This window comes from Ambystoma mexicanum, chromosome 4p (assembly GCF_040938575.1).
Source record: "Ambystoma mexicanum isolate Mex_15411 chromosome 4p, UKY_AmexF1_1, whole genome shotgun sequence".
In the NCBI taxonomy this organism is placed as follows: Eukaryota; Metazoa; Chordata; class Amphibia; order Caudata; family Ambystomatidae; genus Ambystoma; species Ambystoma mexicanum.
The window spans coordinates 1,257,534,840-1,257,560,445 of NC_090927.1; the positions used below are offsets into that span (position 1 = coordinate 1,257,534,840).

At 50.1% G+C, this 25,606-nt stretch overlaps 1 protein-coding gene across 2 annotated transcripts in view; it reads left to right on the forward strand.

The window, feature by feature from the left end:
• Positions 1-25,606, forward strand: part of NUP133 (nucleoporin 133) — a 1,444,728-nt gene that overhangs the window by 1,295,701 nt on the left and 123,421 nt on the right. The window lies entirely within an intron of this gene.

Sequence of the window (25,606 nt, forward strand, 5' to 3'; positions counted from 1 at the left end):
CATGTGTAGATACATCAAAAGCACAAGCAGTACCCATGATTCGTAGTGGGCCAACACCCTTACCAGCTGAACGTCCTGCCGTTGGGTCTTTCCTCTGCTCTGCTCCCAGGGTTTTCAACAAGCTTCTGGAAGTGTTAGCGGCTCGCCTCCCTCCACAGATCTGGTGTCAGAACACCTACTCGGTACATGTACTCTTTTGCACAGCTTGGGCTTTTCCCTGAATTTCAAAAAGTCTCTGGTTTTGCTGACCCACTTTCTCCGATTCATCCTGAGAGTGACACCTGGGCAGGACTTTCCCATCTGAGGACGAGTGGTGAGCATCTTTTGGATGGTCTATATCCTTCAATCCCAGGAACAAGTCCTGGACTTGGTTTCCTTTAGCCTTCTGGGCCTCATGGCCTCCTGCATTCTTGCGGTGCCGGAGGCAAGGCAGTGCATGAAATACCTTAATTGGCTTCCGTTGCCAGTGGGCGGAGCATCAGGGTTACATGTTGGACCTTCTACATGTCTCGAAGCAGGTGGCTCAGGATCTCACGTTGTGGGCCGTGCAAGACAACTTGCTGAGGCGTGTTGTTTCGCCAACCTTGGCCCCAGGGGATGGTAATCACAGACGGTTACCAGACATTTGGTCGAAAAAAATTGGTCGACCAGACAAATGGTCGAACCAATTTGGTCGAAAACCAAATGGTCGAATTTTTTTTATTTTTTATTTTCACTCCTTTTTTTGGGGGGGGGGTCTCCCGCCCCCCCAACCCCCTTTTTTTTCTAAAAAACCCTTTTTTTTAAAAAAAAAAAACGAAAACCCGAAAAATAAATATATAATTTAAAAAAAAATTCGACCATTTGGTTTTCGACCAAATTGCGTCGACCAAATGTCATTCGACCAGTTTTAATCCGACCAAATGACTGGACACCATCACAGACGCATCTCTGACCGATTGGGGTGCTCACCTGTCCGATTTAGCAGTGAGTGAACTGTGGTCTTCCACGAAGACTCAGAAACAGAGTTGAGGGCCAAGAAGCTGGCCCTGCTTACTTTCCTCCCCTCTGTAAAACACAAGACTGCTGATTCTGATGGACAACACAGTGGCCATGCACTACCTCAACAAACAAGGTGGGTTTGGGTCCTTGCAGAGAAGCAATGCAACTGTGGTTGTGGGCTCTGGAGAACAGTGTCTCTCTGACAGTGGCTCCTCTGGCCGGACGAGAGAATGTCAAAGCGGATGGCTTGAGCAGACAGACTTTGGCCTCTCATGAGTGGGAGCTCTCCCAGGATGTTTTGGAGGAGATCTTCTCCATTTGGGGGATTTTCTCAAGTGGACCTATTTGCCTCCAATGTCAACAGGAAGTGCGAGGAGTTCTGCTCTAGGGAATTTCCTTGTCAGGGAGCTCTGGGGGATGCATTGACGTTTGATTGGACTTTCGACCTCATTTATGCATTGCTGCCAATTTCTGTCATTCCACTGGTTCTCAGGAGGTTGCGTCTGTTAGGAACCACAATGATCCTGGGCTTAGAAAACACTGTATCTAGAGTTGCTGGACATGTCCATCTGCCCTTCCTGGTGCCTTCCGAGGAGAGTCGACTTGCTCTCCCAATCAGAGGGTCAGGTCCTCCATCCGAACCTCAGCAGCCTGAACCTTCATGCTTGGCTTCTGACAGGCTGAGGTACAAGGAGTGGGACTTGTCGGACGGCGTCCTCAATGTGCTCCTTTCAGCTTGGAGGCCTGCTACAAAATACATTTATGCCTGCCGGAGGTGTACATTTTCGGTTTGCTGCCGGGAGAGGGAACTTGATCCTTTATCCTGTCCTCTATCCCCTTTATTGAGTGTTGTGCTTTCCTTGGCCCAAGCGGGCCTGCGGATTGGTACTAAGGGGTTACCTTGCCGTTATTTCGGTGTTTAAGAGGTCCATGGAACAGGCCTCATTTTTCACAGTCCCCACTGTTATGCTGTTCTTGCAGAGCTTGTGGAACCAGTTTCCTCCTCACCAGTTTGTGTTTCCAGCATGGGATTTGAATTTAGTTTTAATGTTTCATATGAGCACTCAGTTTGAGCCCCCTCATTCCTATCCTGTTAAGTTACTCACCCTTTAAGGTGGTTTTTCTGTTTGCCAACATAGGTGAGTGAGCTCCAGGTGTGGTCTGTTTTACCTCCCTATTTGGCTTTTCCAAAGAGAAGGTGATGTTGAGAGTGAGACCCTCCTTTCTACCGAAAGTGGTCTCGGATTTCCAACCATCTCTCATCTTCCTGTCTTTTTTTTCCCTCTGCCTTACCCTTCCAAGGCAGAGGAGCGGTTTTATCATGTGGACCCAGTACCAGCCCTTACGTTCTACATCTCTCGTACTAGAGAAACTAGGAAAGATAACCTGCTTTTCGTTGGTTTCACTGGTGCTCGTGCTGGCAGGGCTGTGATCATACAAATGTTACGCTCACCTGGTCTCTGCAGGGGCTTTGGGCACGGTTTCAGCCCTCCCAGGAAGTAGATCCCCTTTGCCTACCTTCTTCATCTGCAAATAAGCTGTGGGGAATTGTAGCACTGCTCCTGCGTAGATATGAGAGGACGCGAGTTTGCCAGCCTGTGACTGATTCCCCTCTCAAACACTTCTTCCCATAGCGTGGTTTCCGTGAGCATGCATCGACCCATTAAGGGTCACCTGCTGATTCTTAATGGCGAGTTCTGTCCTGCTACTTCTGGCAGGGGCGCTTTCATGATGAGGACCAAGTTCCTTCACTGGCCCTTTGCACGTGGTTGTCCAGTCCAGCTGCGACTATTCCACGACTCTCTGGTAAGTGTCTTTCAGTTTTCGCCTTGTCTCCCCTTTCTCGTTACCCTTCGTTTGTCGTTAAGTATTTGTATTGTTCTTTCCACAACCCGTTGTCCACTCGTTATTAATGTCTATCTCTGCTTGCTCCCAAATAGGTGTGATTGCGGCCCAGCAGAGCTACGGAGCACAAGGCGGTGCCGGATGAGATGGTAATGCTCACGTGGTGGTTCGGCAGCATGTAAGTGGGCGTTTAAGGATGAGCGCGAAGAATTGTGCAAGCACGACCTTTAACTGAATGTTCGTTATGTCCAACCTGGCCTTTCGTCCTTTTACAGGGTCTGCCTTCGGAGATGCAGAATGCGTCGTGCTGCAGTGTCAAGAGCAGGGTTCTTGCGTTCTGGAGGATGAAGATGATGAGAGAATGGACGTCAGGTTTGGCGAGTGAAGAATGCAGGTGAATGCTGGTTCCAGGATGCAAGCGCGTAGGCAGGAGACTGGATTCCCAAGGTAAATCTGCTTTATCCCAGGCTGTGGTGAGCGTTACGCTGCATGCAAATGCAGATTAACGTGAAGCGCTGGCCTTTGGATGGGAGCGGCTTATGTAGCCGAGTTTGTGAGGCCACGCCCATCAGGCCTGGCTTGCCTGCCACACCTTGCCACTCCCTGAGTTAGCACGTGCACAGTAACTCAGGGAGGCCACACCCGAACAATGTGCACGTGGAGCAGCTTCAGCAAAATGAAGCTCCAGGGTAAAAGCATTTTCACACAAAATAAAGTGTTCTGGTTTACTGACTTTCATGAGCCTGTCGCCAAAGGTGCCAGGACTGTGTCCACCCGGGCCCCCTGTGATTGTGACCCTTTGTCCTCTTCCCCTGATAGCACGATGTCGGTATCAGATAATATTATCCCCATATATATGGTCGCCGTATATAATATCGCCGGGAAAAGGTTGTGGCGATATTATATGGGTGACCATATATATAGGGACAGGGGCAAAAAAGAAAAAAAAAGTTTGGGGGTTGCTGGGGTGTCCCCCGCATGTTCCATGCAATAATGTCCCCACAAAAAACTGCCATTTTCCGGCGATATTTTTGCATGGCAAGATTTTTGAGGGGACATTATTACATGGAACCACGATGTCAGTGTCCTTGGGCCCATTGGACCAGTGACCATGACGACAAACCCTCTCAAGGTGGATCAATCCCTGCATTTCAGAATGCTACGAACTGACTGTGAAGCATGTGTCTGAGGGTCTTGGAGCCCATTCTACTAGAGGAGTGGCTGCCACTTCTGCCTTCAGAGGGGATTTCCTGACCTGGACATTTGCCAGGCGGCAATATGGATGTCTTTGCACGTGTTTGCTAAGCATTACTGCTTGGCTTGCCTTGCGGGCCAGGATGCGTGTTTTGGTTGGGCAGTCCTCCACAGTTTTCTAGTTTAGGTAGTGTTCTTGCATCCTCTCTCCTCCACATTACGTACTGCTGTGGGAATCTATCATAGATGAGGAATTCGTGGGTGTAACAAATCCATTAGAAGAACAAGTTACTTACCTCCCTGTAATGTTCTTTCTGATGACTGTGCCTCCCACATATTCCTCATTGCCCTCCCTACCTGTCCCTCTTTGCTGCAAGCTAGTATACCAATGGTTCTACGGTCCCTCAGCTTCAGAGTGCTAGGGAAAAAAGATCGAACTGAGGTCACAGGGCGTGGTGCTGCTATATATACTAACCCTGATGTCCATCACAGGGCAAGTAGAGGCATCTTGCGGAGCTGCGCTGCGCCCCCTGGCAGCAAAAAGGTTTCCATCGAACAACTTTGCTGGGATGGGGGTATCAAAATTGAAGAATCCTTAGGAGAAGCATCCATCAGAAAGAACATTACCGAGAGGTAAGTCATTTTGTTCTTACCTTGCAGGTCTAGTTTTCTTCCGGTCTAGTTTTCTTCCTTCTCTCACTTATTCCATAGGGACAGTTCCTTTCTGTTTCACCACCCTCTCCCTAACTCTCCACCCCCTGCATGCTACCTCTGTTCTTAGCTTACCCTCTGTGCACACAAATCTGTCTGCAATATGTGCTAAAGGGTGTGGGATCCCCCTTGATCTCCTCCCCAACTTTTCATTACTTCACTACATCTCTCCAGCCCTTTTATTCCTGAACTTGTTCCCTGTTCGTGCTTGCCCCTTATCCTCCGGCATCTCTGTGGTACTGCATGCTGGTGCCACTCCAATTGCTTTTGCAGGCAGCCCGTGCTCTGGAAAAGGAAGCAGATTGCCCTTTCATTGCACCCTCCTGCTTCCGGTCCCATCATCTATGTTTGGATACATCCTGCTCTACAATGCAATTGTACTCCTCAATGATAGTATGTTGATGTAAACTTATGCAGACGGATTTCCAGAGGTTAAACGTTAAACTCCTGTGGTAAAGAAATGTTCCCATCATGACTTATATTGCCAGTTTATTATAACCTTTTTTATAGCACTTTACACCAGTTGACTTGTAATATTCTGCTCTTGGCCACCATTTGTTACCCCGATTTTGGTACCTTGTTGGTTTCCTCTGGAAACACTCCTTAAACTCAGTCATATGCACCCTGTAGACTAGGAGACTACTTCTCTGTTCTCTGGCAGAAACCATATCTCTAACTTCAGTATATCTGTTTCTGGTCAGCTTCTCATCTCTGTCACACATGGAGCTATGTCAGCAGAACATTAGTCTCACATCTACGCAGACCTGGGGCTCCCCAATGCTTTGGGCTGGCAGATGTGCTGTTAAGCCACAGCCTTAACTCCTCTCACAAATTGCCAGTCTCCAACTAAGTAGTGAACTCCAACTGCTCGTCACACGCCTGTCCTTTACTTCTGCATGCCTCCTCAACCCTCTTCTTCGCCACAGTCTCGGAGGAATTCTGGGACTCGTAGTTCATTTTAAAGAAATTAGGGTTTTCCACTTCTTTTACACTTTAGATATGGTTTTAATTACCTTCATATTTTTAGAAGAGGGATTGTGGGGTTTAACCTTTTTAGAGCCGGAAGCTGCAGAGGAAGCAACCCTCATTCCCTGTAGTGTACCCTTGATATTGAGCGGAACATTTAAGCTTAGGTATATAAAAAGATATGTACTATTGATGAAACGGCTTTAGATATTTTTAATATTAGGTTGTATTAACTTAGTTTTATCAGTAGGCTGAAAACCATTAGAATGACAACATGCCATAACTTCTTCTGGAATGGCAGTAAGAGTACCCCTTCTCCCCCCTGGCAAGCTGGGAGGAGACTTTAGACAGGATTGTGGTGAGGGATCCGCAGGATTCCCCACAGAACCTTCCATGAAGAAATGTAGACAGCAGGATATACAGTAGACACATGCACATAAAGAGTATACCCATCTAGAATAATGGCAGGGGCGAATAATGTGCACTAGAGCATTAGGTTTGAACACATATAAGTAAACGGGATAAAGGCACACTGTGTTACCACAAGCAGCAATACAAGCTTTCATTAGAAACACTGAATATAGTAATCACAAAAACATAATATAAGCACATCTGACATTTATTAGTTGTATAACTTATAAAGTAGGCCTCAAGGCAAAGCAGCTTTGTAGGCCGTTAAGAATTAATAAGCCTCTGAAATGCATGGATTATTCCACACATTAAAAATCACCCAGTTTTGGCTCATCTTAGAGACACATTCAAGGTCAGTGACCTCGGAAGACAGGTTGTAATGCTGCACTGTCGTTGGTCAGGACAGAGAGGCACAGCTCATACCCAGGCTTTGAACGGGAAGCAATGATTCAATCAAATGTTGCAACTTTGTGCAGACCACATGAGGAAAGGATGTAAAAGCGGCATAAGGATTGGTCAGCAGTAGAGTGTGCATCATACAAGTGGAACGTATTACCAGTAATGTGCATACCCATTGCTTTAAAAACTAACAAGAGGGTCATAGGTCGGTGAGGTTGAGGTAATGTGCAGAAGTGTGCAGAAAGACAATCTGGCGAAAGACGCACACTGCCCCCTGTAGGAAAACCTCCACCTAGGAGTTAAATCACAAATACTGAGCAACATGAGCGCTCCAACCAAGAAAATTAAGAGACAGGTACTCATGATTATAGAAGCAAGGAGTTAATTAAGTAATATAGGAAATATACTGAGGAATACATAATATGATGTGACACCCATTAAATTATATGTGCGTTCATAAGTGATAGGACCACTCGCGCCTTAATACACATTTTAGATGTGTACATGGTCCCAAAGCAAAGGTCCAAGATGCAGGCCATATCGTCATGCAGACACATCATGGGAAAGGAAGGAGATGGGTTGCCAAAGGTAACATGTTTCCAACGAGAAGTTGCAATATTAACTGTCAGTTGAACGGGTACCAGGGTGAGAACGGTAAGCTTGTGCCAACCTTTGGGTCCCATGAGAATAGAGGTGAAGTATTATTTTTGTTGCCACACTGTTTACACCACAAAGTGTTTGGTCGATTGGCGTGACAGCAACCCACCCAGGAACACTCAAAACGGAACAACCAATGATCTACTGGGTTACATGTTGCAGCATGTTAACCTGGGTACTGTCCAATAAAACTTGGAGAATATAGATGACCCCATCCTCAGATCATTGTCAAGAGGAAGTCCTTAGCATGTTCACGAGGGATAGGATAGGCCAATAGGGCTAGGTATTGTGTAGATTCACCTATAACGCAGCAAAGGCTGTCCAATCCGAGAATGTCAATTTACATGCACCTTGAAACAAAGTGTAAAAATGAACTCCACTTCTCACTATATAAACTGCCATTTAATGATGTAATGTTGAATGATTTTTGGATTGTTCCCGGCCGAGGATGCGTGAAATAAACTTTTGTTTTACTTCCATCTTGTGCTCTTGATTGGCTCAATGGGTTATTTTGATATGATTTGGGTTTTTGGGCCTACCTTACAGATTCAACCATATCAAATCCCCACTTGCAAGCAGTGCTTCCATTTTGAACAACTCAGAAATATCCTGCCGGCATGTACGTAAGAATTCAGTAAGAAGAGGGGTGTCATTCCTTGTCAGCAAAGCGTGTGACTCAAGCGGCCCAGCCAAACTCACCTCAGCCACTGTCCACTCGTCGAAATGTTCTTGCATGAACTGGCAGTATGTGGTGGGTCATAAAAGCAAAGTGGTATTTTGCAAAGTTAGACATGCCCAGACCATCCTTGTCACTCGGGAGCTGTAGCTTCCTCCGTTTCAACCTTGGAGGTTTATGATCTCATAAAAATGCCTGGATCAAGCTGGCCAACTTCTTCATCAAAGACTTGGTCGGTGGGAGGGGAAATCATTCTCATGATGTGTGTTCCGGGGTGCCACCGTCCTGTTTAAAGCTGAAAGTTTGAGAGAATACCATCTCATCAGGTCTGTTGGTAAACAAACAGTCTGCAGCCATTGTAAAGTCAGATTTACGGCACATATGGGAACAAGGCATGGTCTCCGATTTTAGACAGTTTATCTTGTAACTTTAAAAAAGACTGAATATTTAAATGCGATCCATCAGCGCGGGTATCGAAGATGAAAGTTCCTGTAACACCAACAACAGCGTATTAGCACAATATCTGCATAATGCCATGAAACTGGACACCCTTAACTTTGTCTCCTGCTCTGACTGCAGCTGCCAGTGGTTCCAGTGATGGAACAAACAGCATGAGTGAAAGTGGACAACCTTGCCGGCTGCCCCGTCTTAGATAGAATTATTTCAGAATAGACACCGTTGGTCATCACATCTGCAGTTGGACGTTTGTATAAGAGTCTGACCCAGCTCAGAAATGCAGGCCCAAAGTTCATCTTTTCTAGAGTCAAGAATAGGAAACCCCAATTGACGCAGTCGACAGCCTTTTTGGTGATAAGAGAGTGCTGCCACACCAATCTCTATTTTCTTTCCTTCAGATAGTGTCAGTAACTATTTCCACATGTACCGTCCCCTTACTTCCATACTGCATGGGAGTCCCTTCCTAGGGACGGGAGATGGAACCTTTTTCACCAGAAAAAAATACTTTTCCCTTTAAATTTAGAGGCACTTGGGGGTGTGGCCCTGGGAGCATGCGCTACCCTGACTCCGCCCACCAGCACCACACCTCAGTCGCCTTTTCCACGTCTTTGGGAACGGGCCGATTTCACCAGCGCTCCTGTGTTTGGCTTCGGCCATGTAATAACACACGCTCTTCCCCAGATCCTTCTTCTATCTTTTTGTCATTCAGGTACTCGGTCCTCCGGGGTCACGCTCCTCCCCGGCGCATGTTGACTTCAGCGGGTGTCCAGCCTGCCAGGGGCTATTCCCTACGTCTGACCCCCCACGCTCTTTGCCTCCGCTGCCTTGGCCCTGACCACAGCTGGGAAAGTTGTACCGCGTGCACCGCACTGATGCCATGTGCAATGAAGAACAGACTAGCTAGGTGGAGGGAGCTCTTCGAAAGGTCGCATCCAGAGGACTTAAAGGACATTGTAAGACAGAGATCGAGGCCCAAAGGAAGGCTGCCATTTTCCATCGCACCCCGTAAGGGCGTCTCATTCCGGAGGAATTCCTCAGGTTCTTGTATCAGCACACGCACTGAGGCTAGTCCAGCTATATGCTTCATGGCCATGGGGTCATCAGATCCTTCCGGTATCGGTGTTGAGGGACCGCAAGGTTCTTCTACCGGGTGTACGCCCGAGGGGAAATGCCCTAGTACCGGCTCAATGTCTGAGGGGGTGCATGCACGCAGCACTACCAGCGGCACTGCCGAGGGCAATACGCCTTCCAGGCCTAGGCCTGAGGTGCAGGGTAGGCCTCATGCTCCACCACTAAGAGTCTTGGAGGAGGCTGGGCCCAGGGAGCCAGGCACCGCGACTTTGACACGCAGCATGACAAAATGGCTTCCGTTCCAGACAACATTGCCACTCGTCCGATGCCACTCCTAGGAACAGAGCAGACGGGTGAACGAGTTTCAAGGTGGGACTGGTGTCAACCAGGTACGTGGCCTACAGTTTATCCATCAGCAGTGCAGGGCAGGTTTCCCCTGCAACCTAGACAGAGTGCGCTCCGGCCCCAGCAGCCCCCAGCCACTCAGTCAATATCACCTGCCACCTCTTCTGCCTCTGAAGACAGGTTCTACGAAAGGTTCCTGGCGCTCATGCAAACTCCCCAATGGTTACCATCATGTGGGATGCAGTCAGGGACTTGCTCCCTCTGGTCACTCCACCAGTGCCCATAATCATCCTTCCCATGGCGCCGGCGCGAAAGTCCCCAGCACAGCACCCGCTGCCCCTGCCGGCTCCTTCGATTCTGACTCCCCTGCCTCCCACAGTACAGGCGGTTCCACACCAGCCTCCGCAGTAGCTGCGGCCCAAGTCTCCACAGCGCCCAGCACCCCACCACCCCCTCCGGACCAGCAGGACACTCTGGTGGACACAGACTCGGACGAGGACCCTGGCACACCATCGTCAGCAAAGGCCTTCCACATCCAGCTTGCAGGTTTGGCTGAATATCTGGGCCTTCCTCAACCTGAGGTCGAGCAGCCCGAGGAGGGGGTCTTAGCAGAAGTCCTCACCCTATGTGACCCCCTACCAAAACGAGTATCCCGATGCAGAAGGCCGTTATTGCGTTGGCCAAGAAGGGGTGGTTCAAGCCACACTCGGGCCAACCTGTCAATCAGCGCCTCAAAGCCAAGTATAGACAGATGGAGGGGGATCCACTGTTGCTGTCGGCAGACCCTCAACCGCACTCTTCAGTGATTGCTGCGGCGTCACTTTAAGCCTCAGTCTTCCTCGGCCACCTCGTCCCCGGCACTGCTAAGCGAGGAGAAGATGGTCTTGGAGGCGTACGGGAATAAGCTGTAATACAACGCCTCTCTGCACCTGCGCCAATCCAATACGGATGCCATGTTGGCAGCCGCTAACCAGAGGCTTTGGGGGGAAATAGCAGACTTCCTTCCATATCATCTGGTGCAGAGCCAGGCACGCTTCAGAGCGGGTCTAGGAGAAGTCAAGCTGGTAGCTCTGGACAGAGTGGAGTCCACTGTGGCCCACATCAATACCTCTGGCTGGGCCATCTGCATCACCACGGACATGAGAAGAACGGCTTGGCTTCGGGCTACTAAATTTAACCCTGATGTCCAGGAATACCTATTGGACCTTCCGTTCGAGGGTAGCGACCTCTTTCACTCTGCCACTGACGAGGAACTAGATACAAAGAACAGCTCGCAAACGGTGAAGCCTTTATCCTAACGAATGCCATGCCCAAGGCGTTCACCCAGTCGCATCAACACTCCGACAGGGGCTGGTCGTTCTGCGGGTTCTGGGGCAGCCTCGGAAGGAAAGAAAGCATGATGCGCCCTTTCGCACACGTGCAATTTTGGCGCCAGAACTTTGTGGACCCCTCTTTCCACTCTGTAGTGTGCGTGGGGTACCGCCTACCGGTCCCTTCTCCTCCTTCCTCCCCTCCACTCCCACGGATTGGGTCAGCAACTCTGTTGGCGGAGATCTGATCGCTCGTCGAGAGCCAGGCTGTGGAAGAAGTCCCAGCCTCCCAGAGAGGATTAGGCTTTTATTGCAGGATTATCGCCATACAAAAGAACAACAAGGCTGGCCTGAGAGTTGTGTTGGACCTATCCACCCTCAACCTCTCCCTCCCTCCCTCTTCAGAAATTCAAGATGGTTACGTCAGCACTCATTGCGGAGACTGGATGTGCTCCCTGGATCTGAAGGACGCCTATCTACACGTCCCGATTTGGCAACCACATCGCTCCTTCCTGCGCTTCATGATCATGGGCTGCCATTTCCAGTACAAGTTGCTACCATTTGGCCTCAACTCAGCCCCCAGGGTATTTACCAGACTCATGAATGCAGTGGCAGCCCTCCTCAGGGCCCAGGGCCACCATGTCTACCCGTACGTGGACGACTGGCTCATCAGGGCGAGATCTCAGGAGGTTACCCACACCTCTTCCGCACTTATGAGCACTCTCCACGACCTGGGGTTTGCTATCAACCTCAAGGAGTCTCAGCTGCAGCCCACGCAGAGCCTCACCTTCCTGGGCCTCATCTGGGATACAAGCTCTGAGAATGTCTTTCCCTCAGAGGACAAGATTATGGCCATCAAGCAGGCCACTACGCACTTCCTTACCAGAGCAGTGACCTCGGCCTGGCGGTACTAACACTTACTGGGTATCATGGCAGTGGTCCTCCTGGCCGTGCCACACACTCTCCTTCTCTGTACACCTTGTGCACTCAGGCCTACAGGTGGACACGTGTCGCACCTATCTGGCAGCCATAGGGGCCTACAGAAATTCGGAGGTGAAAGTCTTCTCGTCTTCCAACCTGATAGGCGAGAAACATCTGGCGGGCTTGTCCAGGCTCTACCCGCCCATCAAAGGCCACACCCCGTGCGGGATCTCAATGTGGTGTTGGGTGCCTTGGCACACAAACCCTTCGAGCCAATGGCGTCCGCAGACATCAGGCTGGTCACCATTAGGACAGCTTTGTTAGTGGGACTCACCTCTGTTCACAGAGTCAGCAGGATCCAGGCTCTGGTGGTCTCAGAACCTTATACCACTTTCCACAGGGATAAGGTGGTCCTGCGCACTTGCCCTACGTTCCTACCTAAGGTACCCTCTGCTCTCCATCTAAACGAGGAAATAGGCTTACTTACTTTCTCCGCTGACCCCAAGGACGAGGCTCAGAGAGTCTTGCACTGTCGAGATGTCAGGCACGCTCTGAAATGCTTTCTGGACAGGACCAAGGGCTTCCGCAAGTCAGACGCACTTTTCGTCACCTTTGGGGACTCCAGACCCGGGTATCAAGCATCCAAGGCTTCTATTGCATGGTGGATGGTTGCAGCCATCAAAGAGGCTTATGAGGGGCAGCACAAGCTGCTGCCAACTAACATGCACACTCACGCTGTCAGAGCCAAGGCCACGGCCATCGCTTTCCAGCGGCAGGTTCCGGGCAAGTCGTAAGCAGGGCGACCCCTTGGCCATGCCTTTGGCTTTCTGTAAGCATTACTGTGTGGACGCCGGCTCGAAGACGCGGGCTTCTGACAGGCAGTTCTAAGGAACTTGTTTGCTTAAGGAGGGTCTCCTCTCCACGCTGCGGCTACATTGTCGTCATCGCCCATGCAGTATGGAGGAAAGGCGACGGGAAGTAAGAGTAATGATATGTTACTCACTGTAGCGACTAATGTACTCCTAGTCCTTAGCCCCCTTTCCTGCATACGTCCCACCATCCTTCCCCCTAATAATACTGGTGTCATTAGGCAATGTTAATTATTGTCAACGCTTCAAGGGGCACTGATGTGTGGAGCAGGTGGGCGGTGTCAGGGTAGCGCATGCTCCCAGGGCCGCACCCCTGCGTGCCTCTAAATTTAAAGGGCAAGAAGGTTTTTTCTGGGAAAAGGGTTCGGTCTCCCCATCCCTAGGAAGGTAACGCCCATGTAGTATGGAGGAAAGGGCACTAAGGACTAAGAGTATGTTAGTCTCTACGGTGAGTAACATATCATTTTGTCGCTGCTTGCCTCACTTTGACAAAGCCAGTCTGATTTGAGTTCACTAGTTTTGGTAGGACCATTTTCTAGCCTTTGTGCCTAGGCCTTTGACAAAATCTTGGTGTCTGAGTTTTAGGCCTATAACATCCCAAATTCAAAGGTGGCTTACCCTTTAGGACAGTTATTGTGGCATGTCTAAGTGTAGTTGGAAGTGTGCCCTTGCTATTACATAATTTGAACATGTTGCCCAGTAGACAGTACACCATCTGGCATTACTCTGTAAAACTCTGCTGGTTGGCCACCTGGGGCTGGGCATTTCCTTAAACTGAGGCTGTATACTGTTTTTTAAATGTAATCTGTTGTCTTATCAACATCCAGAGTTCTGCTGTCCTCGGTTGACCAACATGGTACAGTCTGCTCCTCTAGATAACCAACGTACAGTTCCCTCATCGTTGATGACATGCGACTCAGAATAAAGACCCTCATAAAAGTCCAACATAGAAGTCCCTTCACTCGTTGTTTATCACAGCAGGATCATATGTCATCTATGCAGAGCTCTTTTCAATGGCACAGATTGCGCTGCTTCAAGAGAGAACCCTCAGCCGATGCTACGGCAAACGGCTACATTTCTCAACCACATTATCTTAAAAAGCATACATTCTGCAATCTGTCAACCGTTTATTTAATTCATACTTTAACAAGTTCCCTTTTTTTATCTTCACACAGGTGCCTCATCAAATTTTTCTCCTGCTTTTTTAACCGAAGCCCCTAGTGAATCTAGTTCCAGTTCTCTTGTCTTCCATCTTTGACCAATGAGTTTAATCAAAGCACCCTGCATAACACACTTGAAGGCCTCCCACACATCAATCTCCATTCATATACAACTCCAAAAACTACTCCGCATCACGTATTAATTGAGACATTTCCATTCTTTTTGGGGCATGATCAGAAATAAGAATGCTCTCAATCTCTATCTTAGTCAAGTTCTGGGAGAGCATACCAGAAGTCAAAATATTGACCATTCTCGAGCAACCATTTTGTGCCCCTGATTGAAAAGTGTATTCCCTCCCAGTGGGATGCTCCAGCCTCCATATATCTTGGAAGACTGAACTCCCTCATAAACAGATTGTGTAACCCTGTCTTGGTCCCTACCATCACAGAATCTCGTGTGGTTCCTGTCTAAAAGGGGGTCTGCAACCAGAATGAAATCTCCTCATAACAGAATGTTCTGAGCACATACATTTTGCAAGTGGCGTCCAACTGCCCTGAAAAATTAGCCACTATTCATAGTTCAATAAATACTATGCAACAAAACAGTGGTATCCTGAATCCTCAAAATTAATGAGACTAGCCGTCCATCCTCCTGGGAGAAGACTAGCACCCCTGCAGGTTCTTCCTAATTGGAATCATCACCCCCTTTGAATTAGAGGAGCAAGACGAGTGTATCACTTGTCACCTCCGGCCTTTGCACATTTTAGCAGCCTCAGAGTCAACTAAGTGTGTCTCCTGTAACCGAGCAACATCGCCTTTAAATGATGCAGATGAGATGAAATAGTTTTCCTCTTAACAGGGTTAATTCCATTCGCATTCCAAGAGACTACAGTCAGCCCATTACTATTCATAACGTCGTCACTCCCTGGGCGACCTCTCATCCAAAATGTGTTTTCAGTGAGCAGAGGGGTATCAATTATAAAAAACCAAAACTAAATAGCGGAGTAGCAACTGAGTGCAGCAACCACAAACCTATTCTAGAAAACAACCACTTTGAGAGCAGTCCCCAAAATGTAAACGAACATCCATAGAATACGCAAATGACAACAGCAAGTTCCAATCCCAACGCTAATGTCTAGGCTCAATAGGATTAAACTTCCAGCAATAAACTTATCATAAACTAACATACTCTTACGTCCCGTCCCCTTTACGCCTTACTGCATGGGACAGGAGACGGAACCTTTTTCACCAGAAAAAACATTCTTCCCCTTTAAATTTAGAAGCACGCGGGGGGGTGGGGGGCGCTGCCTTTACTACGCCTTCAGGTGCCACACCTCAGTCCCTTTTCCTGCGTCGACTGGAACGGGCCGAAATCAACAGCGCTCCTGGGTTTGGCTTTGACCATGTAATTACATGCGCGGATACTTCTGTCTTTTTATCATACAGGTTCTCAGTCCTCAGGCGTCATGCTCCTCCCCAGCGCATGTCGACTTCCACAGGGTTCAGCAGGTACCCATCCTGCGACGGGCTCTTCCCAACTTCAGAACCCCACGCCCTCTGCCTACGTTGCCTTGGCCTAGACCACGGTTGGCAAGCTTATACAGCGTGCAACGCCCTGTCATCGAGGTCTCTGAAGAACAGGCCAGCCAGATGGAGAGAGCTCTTCCAGAAATCCCCTCCAGAGGACCTGAAGGACTTCATCAAACATCGTTCCAGGCCCAAGGTAGTGCCTCTGTTCTCCACCGCAAGGGAGACTCCTTCCCAAGGACTCGCCCACGCGGGAGGGACCGCCCAGGTTCTACTACCAGCACGTGCACCAAGGCCTCCCCGGCCTACGGGTCGAGGGATCCTCAGATCCTCCCGGTGACAGTTTTGAGAGACCGGAAGGTTCTTATACCAGGTCTTCACCCGAGGTGCTATGCCCTAGTACCGGCAATATGTCCGAGGGGCCATGCCCTAGTATCGGCGATATGGCTGAGGGGGTGCCTAAACACAGCTCTACCGGCCCCTGGGCTGTGAGGGTGTTACGCCTACCCGGCCTCGGCCTGAGGAGCAGAGTAGGCCTCATGATCCACACTCAAGAGTCCTGGAGGAGGCTGGGCCCAGCGAGCTGAGCAACACGACACAGGCACATAGAGGGCAGCTCGACAAGATGGCCGCCGTGCCAGACATCGGCACCGGTCCGACGCCGCACCAGGAATGGGAATTCGGCAAAGAACGAGTGTCAAGGTGGGACTGGTGTCAACCAGGTACGTGGCCTACAGCCTATCCTTCATTTTCCCAGGGCAGGTTCCCGCTACGTCCATATGGACAGGGTTTGCAGCGCCTCCAACAGCCGACTGCTACTCCGTCTACATCCCCTACAACCCCTCCAGCCTGTGAGGACAGGTTCTTTGAGAGGTTCCTCAGACTCATGAAGTCCCCTCGGATAGGGGTGATCCTCAGGGATGCCATCAGAGAGGTGCTCCCGGCAATGCTTCCAGCACTTCAGGCTCCTCCGCCGGTGGCCCCGGTGCAGCCTTTGCCACTGGCTCCGGTCCCCCAACCGATTCCTCAGGCGGTTCCGTACCAGCCTCCATCACAGTGTCAGGCTGCGGTCCCAGTACCCCAGCCTCTGGCTCCCGCCACTCCTCCACCGGTGCAGGATCCTCCTGACCCCCAGGCGGACACGGACGATGAGGAGGACATCGATACGCCATAGTCAGCCAAGGCCTTCCTTGAACGTCTTGCAGGGCTGGCTGAGTACCTGGGCCTTCCTCAACCCGAGGTCGAGCAACCAGCAGAGGGTGTCCTCGCAGAAGTCCTCACGCGACACCCCTCTGCTAAAACAGGAATTCCACTGCAGACCGATGTAGTCCCCGTGGCCAAGAAGGGTTAGCTCAAGCCCCACTCTGTCCAGCCGGTCAATAGACGCCTGGACACCAAGTACAGGCAGATGGAGGGGGATACACTCTTGATAACGGCCCATCCTCAGCTACACTCCTCGGTGATCGCTGCAGCATCACTATACACCAAGCATCAGTTGTCCTCAGCCTCCTCCTCTGCAGCGCTGCTAGGCAAGGAGAAGATCTTGGAGTCGTACGGGAAGAAACTCTATTCCAACACGTCCTTGCATCTTAATCAGACCGATGCCATGCTGGCGGCCGCTAACCAGTGGTTGTGGCAGGAAATTGCAGATTTCCTCCCAGAGCTTCCTACGCAGAGCCAATCACGTTTCAAGGCGGTACTGGCGGAGGCCAAGCTGGTGGCGCAGGACACCATGGAGTCCACCGAGGCCCACATTGACATCTCTGGCCGTGCCATCTGCATCGCCACGGACATGAGAAGAACAGCCTGGCTCTGTGCAACTAAATTTAACTCGGATGTCCAGGAACGCATATTAGACCTGCCGTTCCAGGGGAGTGACCTCTTCCACTCCACCACGGACGACGAGCTGGACAAAAACAAAACGGCTCACAAAGGACCAGGTCTTTATCCATCCTGACAAAGACCACGCCCAAATTGTACACCCAGTCACAGCAGCGCTCTGACATGGGGCGTACATACAGAGGGTTCCGTGGCTTCCAAGAACAGAGGTCCAGGCAGGACCACTCGCCGACTCCATATCGGCGCAAGTAACAAAAAGGGGGGGGGTAAGGGCTTTTTCCAGCCCCCCTCCTCTGCAACAGCCTCTGAGGGAAAGAAGGCATGACATGCCTCTGTGGGTCCACGTGTCTCCAGTGGTGGGGCAGGCTTGCTCTCCATGCACATTTCTGGCGCCAGAATTTTGCGGACCCCTGGATCCTCTCCGTAGTATCCACAGGGTACTGTCTATCCATCCCACCCTCTCTTCCCTCCTTGCCTCCACTCCCCCAGGTTGGGACAGCAACTCTTCTGGCAGAGATCCAGTCACTTGTCGAGAGCCAGGCAGTGAAGGAAGTCCCAGCCTCCCAGCAAGACTTGGGATTTTACTCCAGGATTTTCGCCATTCTGAAGAAGAACCAGGCGGGCCCGAGAGTTGTGCTGGACCTTTCCACCCTCAACCTCGCCTTACTCCTACAATAATTCAAGATGGTTACGCCAGCTTTTATAGCGGAGACCTTGTGCAAGGTTGACTGGATGTGCTCCCTGGTTCTGAAGGATGCGTAACTACACGTCCTGTTTTGGCAGCCCCATTGTTCTTTCCTACGGTTCAGGATCATGGGCTACCATTTTCAATACAAGGTCCTCCCTTTTGGCATCAACTTTACCAGGCTCATGAATACGGTATCTGCCCTCCTCCGGGCTCAGGGCCTCCACATCTACCCATACCTCGACAACTGGCTCATCAGGGCTACATCGCCGGAAGCAGTTCACCACACTTCCCAGGCTCTTATGAACACACTGCACGATCTGGGCTTTTCGCTCAATCTCAAGAAGTTGGAACTGCAACCCACGCATAATCTGACATTCTTGGGCCTCATCTGGGACATGTGCTCCGAGAGGGTGTTCCTCTCGGAGGACAAGATCACAGCCATCAAGAGGGCCAGTACTCACTTCCTCAGCAGAGAGGTGACCCTGGCCTGGTGGTACCAGCACCTCCTGGGTCTCTGGGCAGCGGTCCCATTAGCCGTCCCCCACACAAGACTCAGGATGAGGAGGATACAGCTGCACTTCGCGGCATCATGGAACCTGGGGGCGGGGGTCTCAATCCGAGATGCTCAACGTTCCTCCATCTCTCCACCAGGACCTCACATGGTGGTACATGGACTGCAACTTACGGACGGGCAAGCTCTTCCGGCCTCCCACCCTGCAGGTCACCATCACCACGGACTCCTCCCTCGAGGGATGGGGAGCCATTCTGGATGTTCTCTCGGTCCACGGCACCTGGACCCGACACGAGCAGGAGTACCACATCAATTGGTTGGAGCTGAAAGCCATCTGGCTAGCGCTCAGAGCATTCCTCCCACTTATCAGGGGCAAAGTTGTCCTCATCCAGACAGACAACTCAACCAGCATGTCCTATGTCAACAAGCAGGGAGGCACCAGATCCCCTCCACTGTGCAGACTGTCCATCATGTGGGAGTGGGCCCTGGAAAACGACATCTACCTCACGGCAGTCCACCTTCTGGGGGAAGCCAATCTGGAGTCAGACATGCTCAGCAGGTTGGGAGCGGACAACTACGAGTGGCAGCTTAATGACCTTGTTACTCAGGAGATCTTCAGCAGATGGGGTTTCCCCCAGGTGGATCTCTATACCGCTTGGCATAACAAGAAGTGCCGTCAGTTTGACCCCTGGCAGGGACAGGGCCACGGCTACCTGGGTGACACATTTCGGATTCAGTCGAACAGCATGACCGCTTACACCTTCCCGCCCACTCCGCTGATTCACAAAGTGATTTGCAAGATCAAGGAGTCTCGCCGGCTGAACATCATTCTAATAGTTCCATGGTGGCCAGCCAGGCCATGGTTCTCGGAGCTGCTCAGCCTTTCGGAGATACCTCCGATTCGCCTCCCGACAGACCCAGCACATCTTCTGGCGCAGCAGGGGGGGCAGGGTCATCCACCCGCGCCACAGAAGCTAGCCCTCACAGCGTGGTTCCTGAGCAGGTGACGCTAAGGCATCTCAGCCTCTCCCAGGCAAATCTGGAAATCATTCTGGGCGCAAGGAACAAGGCTACCAGGGCGTAGTATCAGAGTAAATGGTCCAGGTTCTGCCACTGAGCAGCCTCCAAGGAAATAGACCCCCTGGCATGTACTCTGGACGGCGTGCTCTCCTCGGCACACCTCGCTCACTCAGGCATGCAGGTGGACCCGTGCCGCACTTACCTCGCAGCCATCGAGGCATACATAAACTCTGAGGAGAAGTTTGTCCTCTTCCAACCCAATTGTCAAGAGACATTTGATGGTCTCGCCAGGCTCTACCCGCCCATCAAGAGGCAGCACCCCGTGTGGGACTTCAACATAGTTTTGGGTGCCCTGGCCAAACCATTCGAACCTATGGTGTCCACGGACATCAGGATGGGCACCATTAAGACGGCCTTGTTTGTCGGCCTCACCTCGGTTGGCAGATTCAGCTAAATCCAGGCGCTGGTCACCTCTAAGCCATACACTATGTTTCACAAGAACAAGGTAGTCCTACGGACGCACCCAGCATTCCTACCGAAGGTGCAGTCCGGATTCCATCTACACGAAGAAATCATGTTGCCCACGTTTTTTGCTGAGCCCAAAGACGAGGCACAGAGAGTTCTGCGCTGCCTTGATGTCAGGCATGCCCTGAAAATCTACCTGGACGGAACCAAGGGCTTCCGCAAGTCGGATTTTCTTTTTGTTACTGGGATCAAAACCAGGGTATCAGGCCTCCATAGCCCGTTGGATGGTCTCGGTCATCAAAGAAGCCTACGAGGGACAGCACAGGGCCCTGCCGGCCAACATGCACGTCCACGCAGTCAGAGCCAAGGCAACATCATCACTTTCCAGCGCATGTCCCCTGGCAAGTCATAAGCCGGGCGGCCACATGAGCCACCCCTTCGGCTTTCTGTAAGCACTACTGTTTGGATGCCGGTTCTAGAGCGGATGCTGCTTTCGGACAGGCGGTTCTTAGAAACCTGTTTGCTTAAGGAGGGTCTCCTCTCCACCCTGGGGCTACACTCAGTTGTAATCGCCCATGCAGTATGGAGGAAAGGGGACGGGACGGAAGAGTAATTGTAAGTTACTCACCGTAGTGACTAACATACTCTTAGTCCCCTTTTTCTCCATACGTCCCACCAACCTCCCCCCTAATAAAACTGGTGTCATTCGGCAATGTTAAATCTATTGTCGAGGCGTCTATGGGGACTGAGGTGTGGCGCCCGTGGGCAGAGTCAGGGCAGCGCATTCTCCCAGGGCCGCACCCCCACGCGCCTCTAAATTTAAAGGGGAAGGTTTTTTCTGGGGGAAAAATGTTCCATCTCCTGTCCCTTGGAAGGGACGCCCATGCAGTACGGAGGAAAGGGGACTAAGGACCAAGAGTACGTCACTACGGTGAGTAACTTATAATATCCTAATCAAAGTCATAAAAAAGCACTGCTAAAATGTAGTATAATCAGAAAGGCAACCGACAACTAGCCCTCCTAATGTAGCCGTGTAACTGAACTGAACTATCAAATGCTTACCTTCAAAAATCACCTGTGCCATATAACGGTGCTGCACAAAGCCAATGTATGGCTGTGGTTGGTATTGCAGTCTACTGTAGTTAAACACATTACTTCTGGATAAAACCTGGCTAGCTCTACATCTTGTCAGAAACACAGTGATGCTTTGCTGTGCAATATTAACACAAATCACTGTATACTTCATATATACACACCAGGCTCACCTCAAACGTTTGTCCATACTATGACCAATTGCATCCTTGTTACATGGGTCCATTGAGTATGGCTACACAGACATTACACACCCATATACTCAATATAAAGTAGTACCTTCTATCAATGTCGACATTGAAAGTGCCAATTATATTGGAGCTCTATAATGCAAAATCATACGTCGTTGCCAAATATGGTTCCACTCAAGAGGCTTCTCCTACTTCGCATCATTACAAGTCTTTGAGAATAACTTATAAAGAAGCTGCTAGGCCTTCTAAATTCTCCAGCTAACTTTGACATTCATAATGAATGCTATGTATCAATGTCCTATCTTTAGACCTGGAGTTTCCCTGTTCGGGTCATGGAATAATGACAACGTGATCCTAACTAAGACCATGTTATCTAAATCAAGTTCATCCTACATCCCCCAAACCTACAGAGGTGAGGCGGGCTTTTCAATAGTGCTAAGAGTAGCTAAAACAATAAATGACAGTCCATCCACCAGGGTCGGGGGAAAGATCACGAAGATACCATGTAGTATGTATATTGTGCACCTGCCGAAAATATATTTCGTGAAAGGGCTGTTGGTGTGCGGCCATAGGTGGCAGTGTGACGAGCTTACACTGTTCGGAGCGGTTCCAGTTTTCGTAATCCTGGGGCAGAATCTTCCCAAAGCTCTGAATCATACAGTCAAGGCACAATTCAGATCACCAAGTACGCTATAAAGCAAAATAAAACGGTATCACCGATTTAATAAACTGGACGTTGGAAGTCCCCCTGGCTCACTTGGGAATTTGAAAATTTACAACTGACATTTCCGCTCCCGCCCGGCCACCCCCTGATCAGCCTATACTCTTAACTGTCCCGAATGGACATTTCAAATGGATTGTGTCCTCCCACGTATTCCTCACCTTGTGATAATTATCTCCAGCTTCGCTGCTTCGGGAAAAAAAATTCTCGGCAGAGGGCGCTGTGCTCGAGGTTGTGGCGTCGATTGTCCCTCGACGTACTCCGTACTCTGCCGACGTCACCGATGGTATAAGTAGCTCGAGCCGCGCCCGTTGCTTCAGTTCCGTTTTTCCGATCGCTTCGCTATCGAGAATGGCGCGCTTCTATTTTCTGTGAAGAAAATGTCATCTTCGACACCCAAGACTGGGTTCAAGAAGTGTGCAGATTTTGGATCTAAGATGTCGATTACCGATCCCCACCGGATTTGTCTCTGGTGTCTCGGTTCCAGTCACCGAACCGACGACTGCGGCTCCTGCCAATCGATGACCGAAAAAGCTCTTCGTGAGAGGAGAGGTAAACTGTCGGTGGGGAGGGAGGCCTCAAAAAAGGTTTCGTCAAAAAAACATAAGAAAGCGACTGATTCTAAGGGATCAGGTCGCCATAGACACTCGGAAGAGATCTCGATCTAGAAGTAGATCGAGACATTCTTCATCGTCAAAAAAAATGAAGAGGAGACATCTCCCTCATCATCTTCATCAGAGTCGACTGAAGAAATTTGTTGTCCGACTAAATTGGATTCTCCCAGTAAGTGGGAAGAATTCCGCAAAAAGATGATGGAGGTTTTCGAGAATGCGGCCTCGACCCCCTCGAAAGAACCTCGAAAAAGCCATACCCCTAAGGTCGCTCCGTTGGACGACAAAGGGAAGTCCAAAACTACTATGGCTAAGACCAGTAGCGTCGAGGAATACAAAAAACCTTGAGTCGACGTAAAACCGTCGAAGAAACCTCGAAAGTGGAGCACCTCTCCGGTGCCGGCCAAGAAACACAAATCGTCGAAGACGACTTCGTCGACGCCCTCGACGTCGATAATTTCGACACCAAAACCACATACATCATCGACACCATTATCAAAGTCATCTTCGAAGACTTCGAAGACCCCCTCGAAAACTTCGAGGGATTTGCCATTTCCTTCGAAGCAGATGGAAGAGGAAGAAAGGAGATTCACTCCTTTGCCCAGATCAGACTTTTTCAAGTCTATGTCTGCAATTTATGAAGAGTCTGCTTCAGAAGAAGAAGACAAAGTTACTCCCTTGGGAGTTACTTATGGGACAAGACAAGTTCCTGAAGAACTTATTGACCAGGAATCCAGAATGAGAGACCTGAGTGATACTCTACATTGTACAGGGGAGTTGACACATCCCCAGAATTAGAGTTCGCCAAACCTGATCCTGCAGAGCATGCAGATGCTGGGTACAGGGGTCTTATGACCAGGGTAGTTGAATACATGGGTTGGGGTAATACTTCACCCATTTTTTAGCAAGATGGCATGACGGATATTATCGTCAAGGGACCTCAGAAGGATCCTGTTCTCCCTTTTCACAGGGCTCTTGAAAGGACTGTGGAGAAAAACTGGGAGAAACCAGAAACCATTGCTGCTGCAGACAGCACTTTTCCAAGAAAATACAGACCAGCTGGATCAGATCCAGAATATTTGAATAAACATCCAACTCCAGAGAGTTTAGTCATTCAAGCAGCATCCACTTCGAAACAAACTGCTTATCCAACTATCCCTCCAGATAGAGAGGACAAAAAAATGGACGCCTGGGCACGTAAAGTTTTCACGTCAGGCAGTATGGCACTTAAGTCGGCAAATGTCACCTGTACCGTAGCCAGGTTTACCCATACCCTGTGGGACTGTATTTCGGCGGCGGCTGATCATATTCCGGAAGGCGAGGAAAGGGAAGGCTTCCTGAATATAGTCAAGGACAGGAAGGAGGCAATGGGGGAATGCCTCCAGTCTGGACTGGATACTGCTGATAGTATCAGCAGATCCATGGCTGCAAGCGTTGTGCTACGCAGATTTGCGTGGTTGAGGAAGTCGGGATTTGCACCGGTTGTGCAAGCTAGACTCCTCAACATGCCCTTTGATGGCTCGAGGCTCTTTGGCAGAAAGGCTGATGAAAGCCTTGAAAAACTTCAGACCTCGAAAGCGGCAGCTAAATCATTTAGCGCCTCTTTGCGCCAGCCTCTAAAACCCTATTCTGGCTCATCTTCCTGGAGGGGTCGTTCTTTTCGATACTACTCCTCTTTTGGTAGAGGAAGAGGACAGGCTTCTCAAAGAGGCAGAAAGAACTTCCCTCGTGGTGGACGAGGAAGAGGTAAAAAAATCAGCCTCAGGAGCGGCATCGGTACCCTCAGCCACTCCTGCAGCCGCCTCCAAATCCCTCTGAGACCTTGTTACACAAAACACCAGTGGGAGGCAGGATCTCAACATCTGAAGGAATGGCGAGGCATTACCTCAGATGCTTGGGCACTGGAAACAGTAGCCCAAGGTTACTGTCTCCCCTTTCTAAAAAGGCCTCGGAATCATCCACCGGGAGCCAACTCTGTAAAAACTCCAGACCCGCTCCTGTTGCAGGAAATTTTAACCCTGATTTTAACCCTGCTAGAGAAAGGTGCCACAGAACTGGTACCTGTAGCGGAGAGGAACAGGGGTTGGTACTCCCCATATTTTCTCATCCCAAAAAAGGACAGAGGACTGAGACCCATCTTGGACTTGAGAAACTTGAACAAGTTCCTCAGGAAGGACAAGTTCAAGATGGTGACTCTTTCTCAGATCCTTCAGGCTCTCCAACTCCAAGATTGGTTGGTATCATTGGACCTTCAGGATGCTTACTTTCATGTGCCAATCCATCCAAAGCACAGAAAGTACCTGAGGTTCGCAATTGGCAATTCTCATTATCAGTTTCGAGTTCTGCCATTCGGGTTGACCTCAGCCCCGAGGGTTTTCACCAAACTGTTGGCGGTTGTGGCAGCAAGTCTCAGGAAGGGAGGTATTCACATATATCCCTACCTGGACGACTGGTTGATCAGAGCAAGTTCTCCAGAACAAGCTCAGGAACATCTTTCGATCACCTGCCACTTCCTCCACAAACTGGGCTTCTCCCTCAATTTCAAGAAGTCCCACATGATACCATCCCAGAAACTCCAGTTTATCGGAGCAGTCTTGGACACTTCATCGGGAAAAGCCTTGCCTCCCGAAGTGAGAGCTCTCCACATCCAGCAGATGGTAACAAAATTCCAGAATGCCCAACGTCTACCGGCCTTCGATTTTCTCAGGTTGCTCGGCCTCATGGCATCCTGCATTTTTCTTGTACCAGAGGCCAGATTGAGAATGAGATCCCTTCAATGGGCACTCAGAACTCGGTGGTCCCAGTTTTCAGGGAATATGTCGGATCTTCTGCAAGTCCTGAGCGCAGTTGCCCAGGATCTTCTATGGTGGGCTTGCAACAACAACATTCTCAAGGGAGAGTCTTTTTGGCAACCATGGCCGGAGATAACGGTAGTGACGGACACCTCACTCACGGGGTGGGGGGCACAC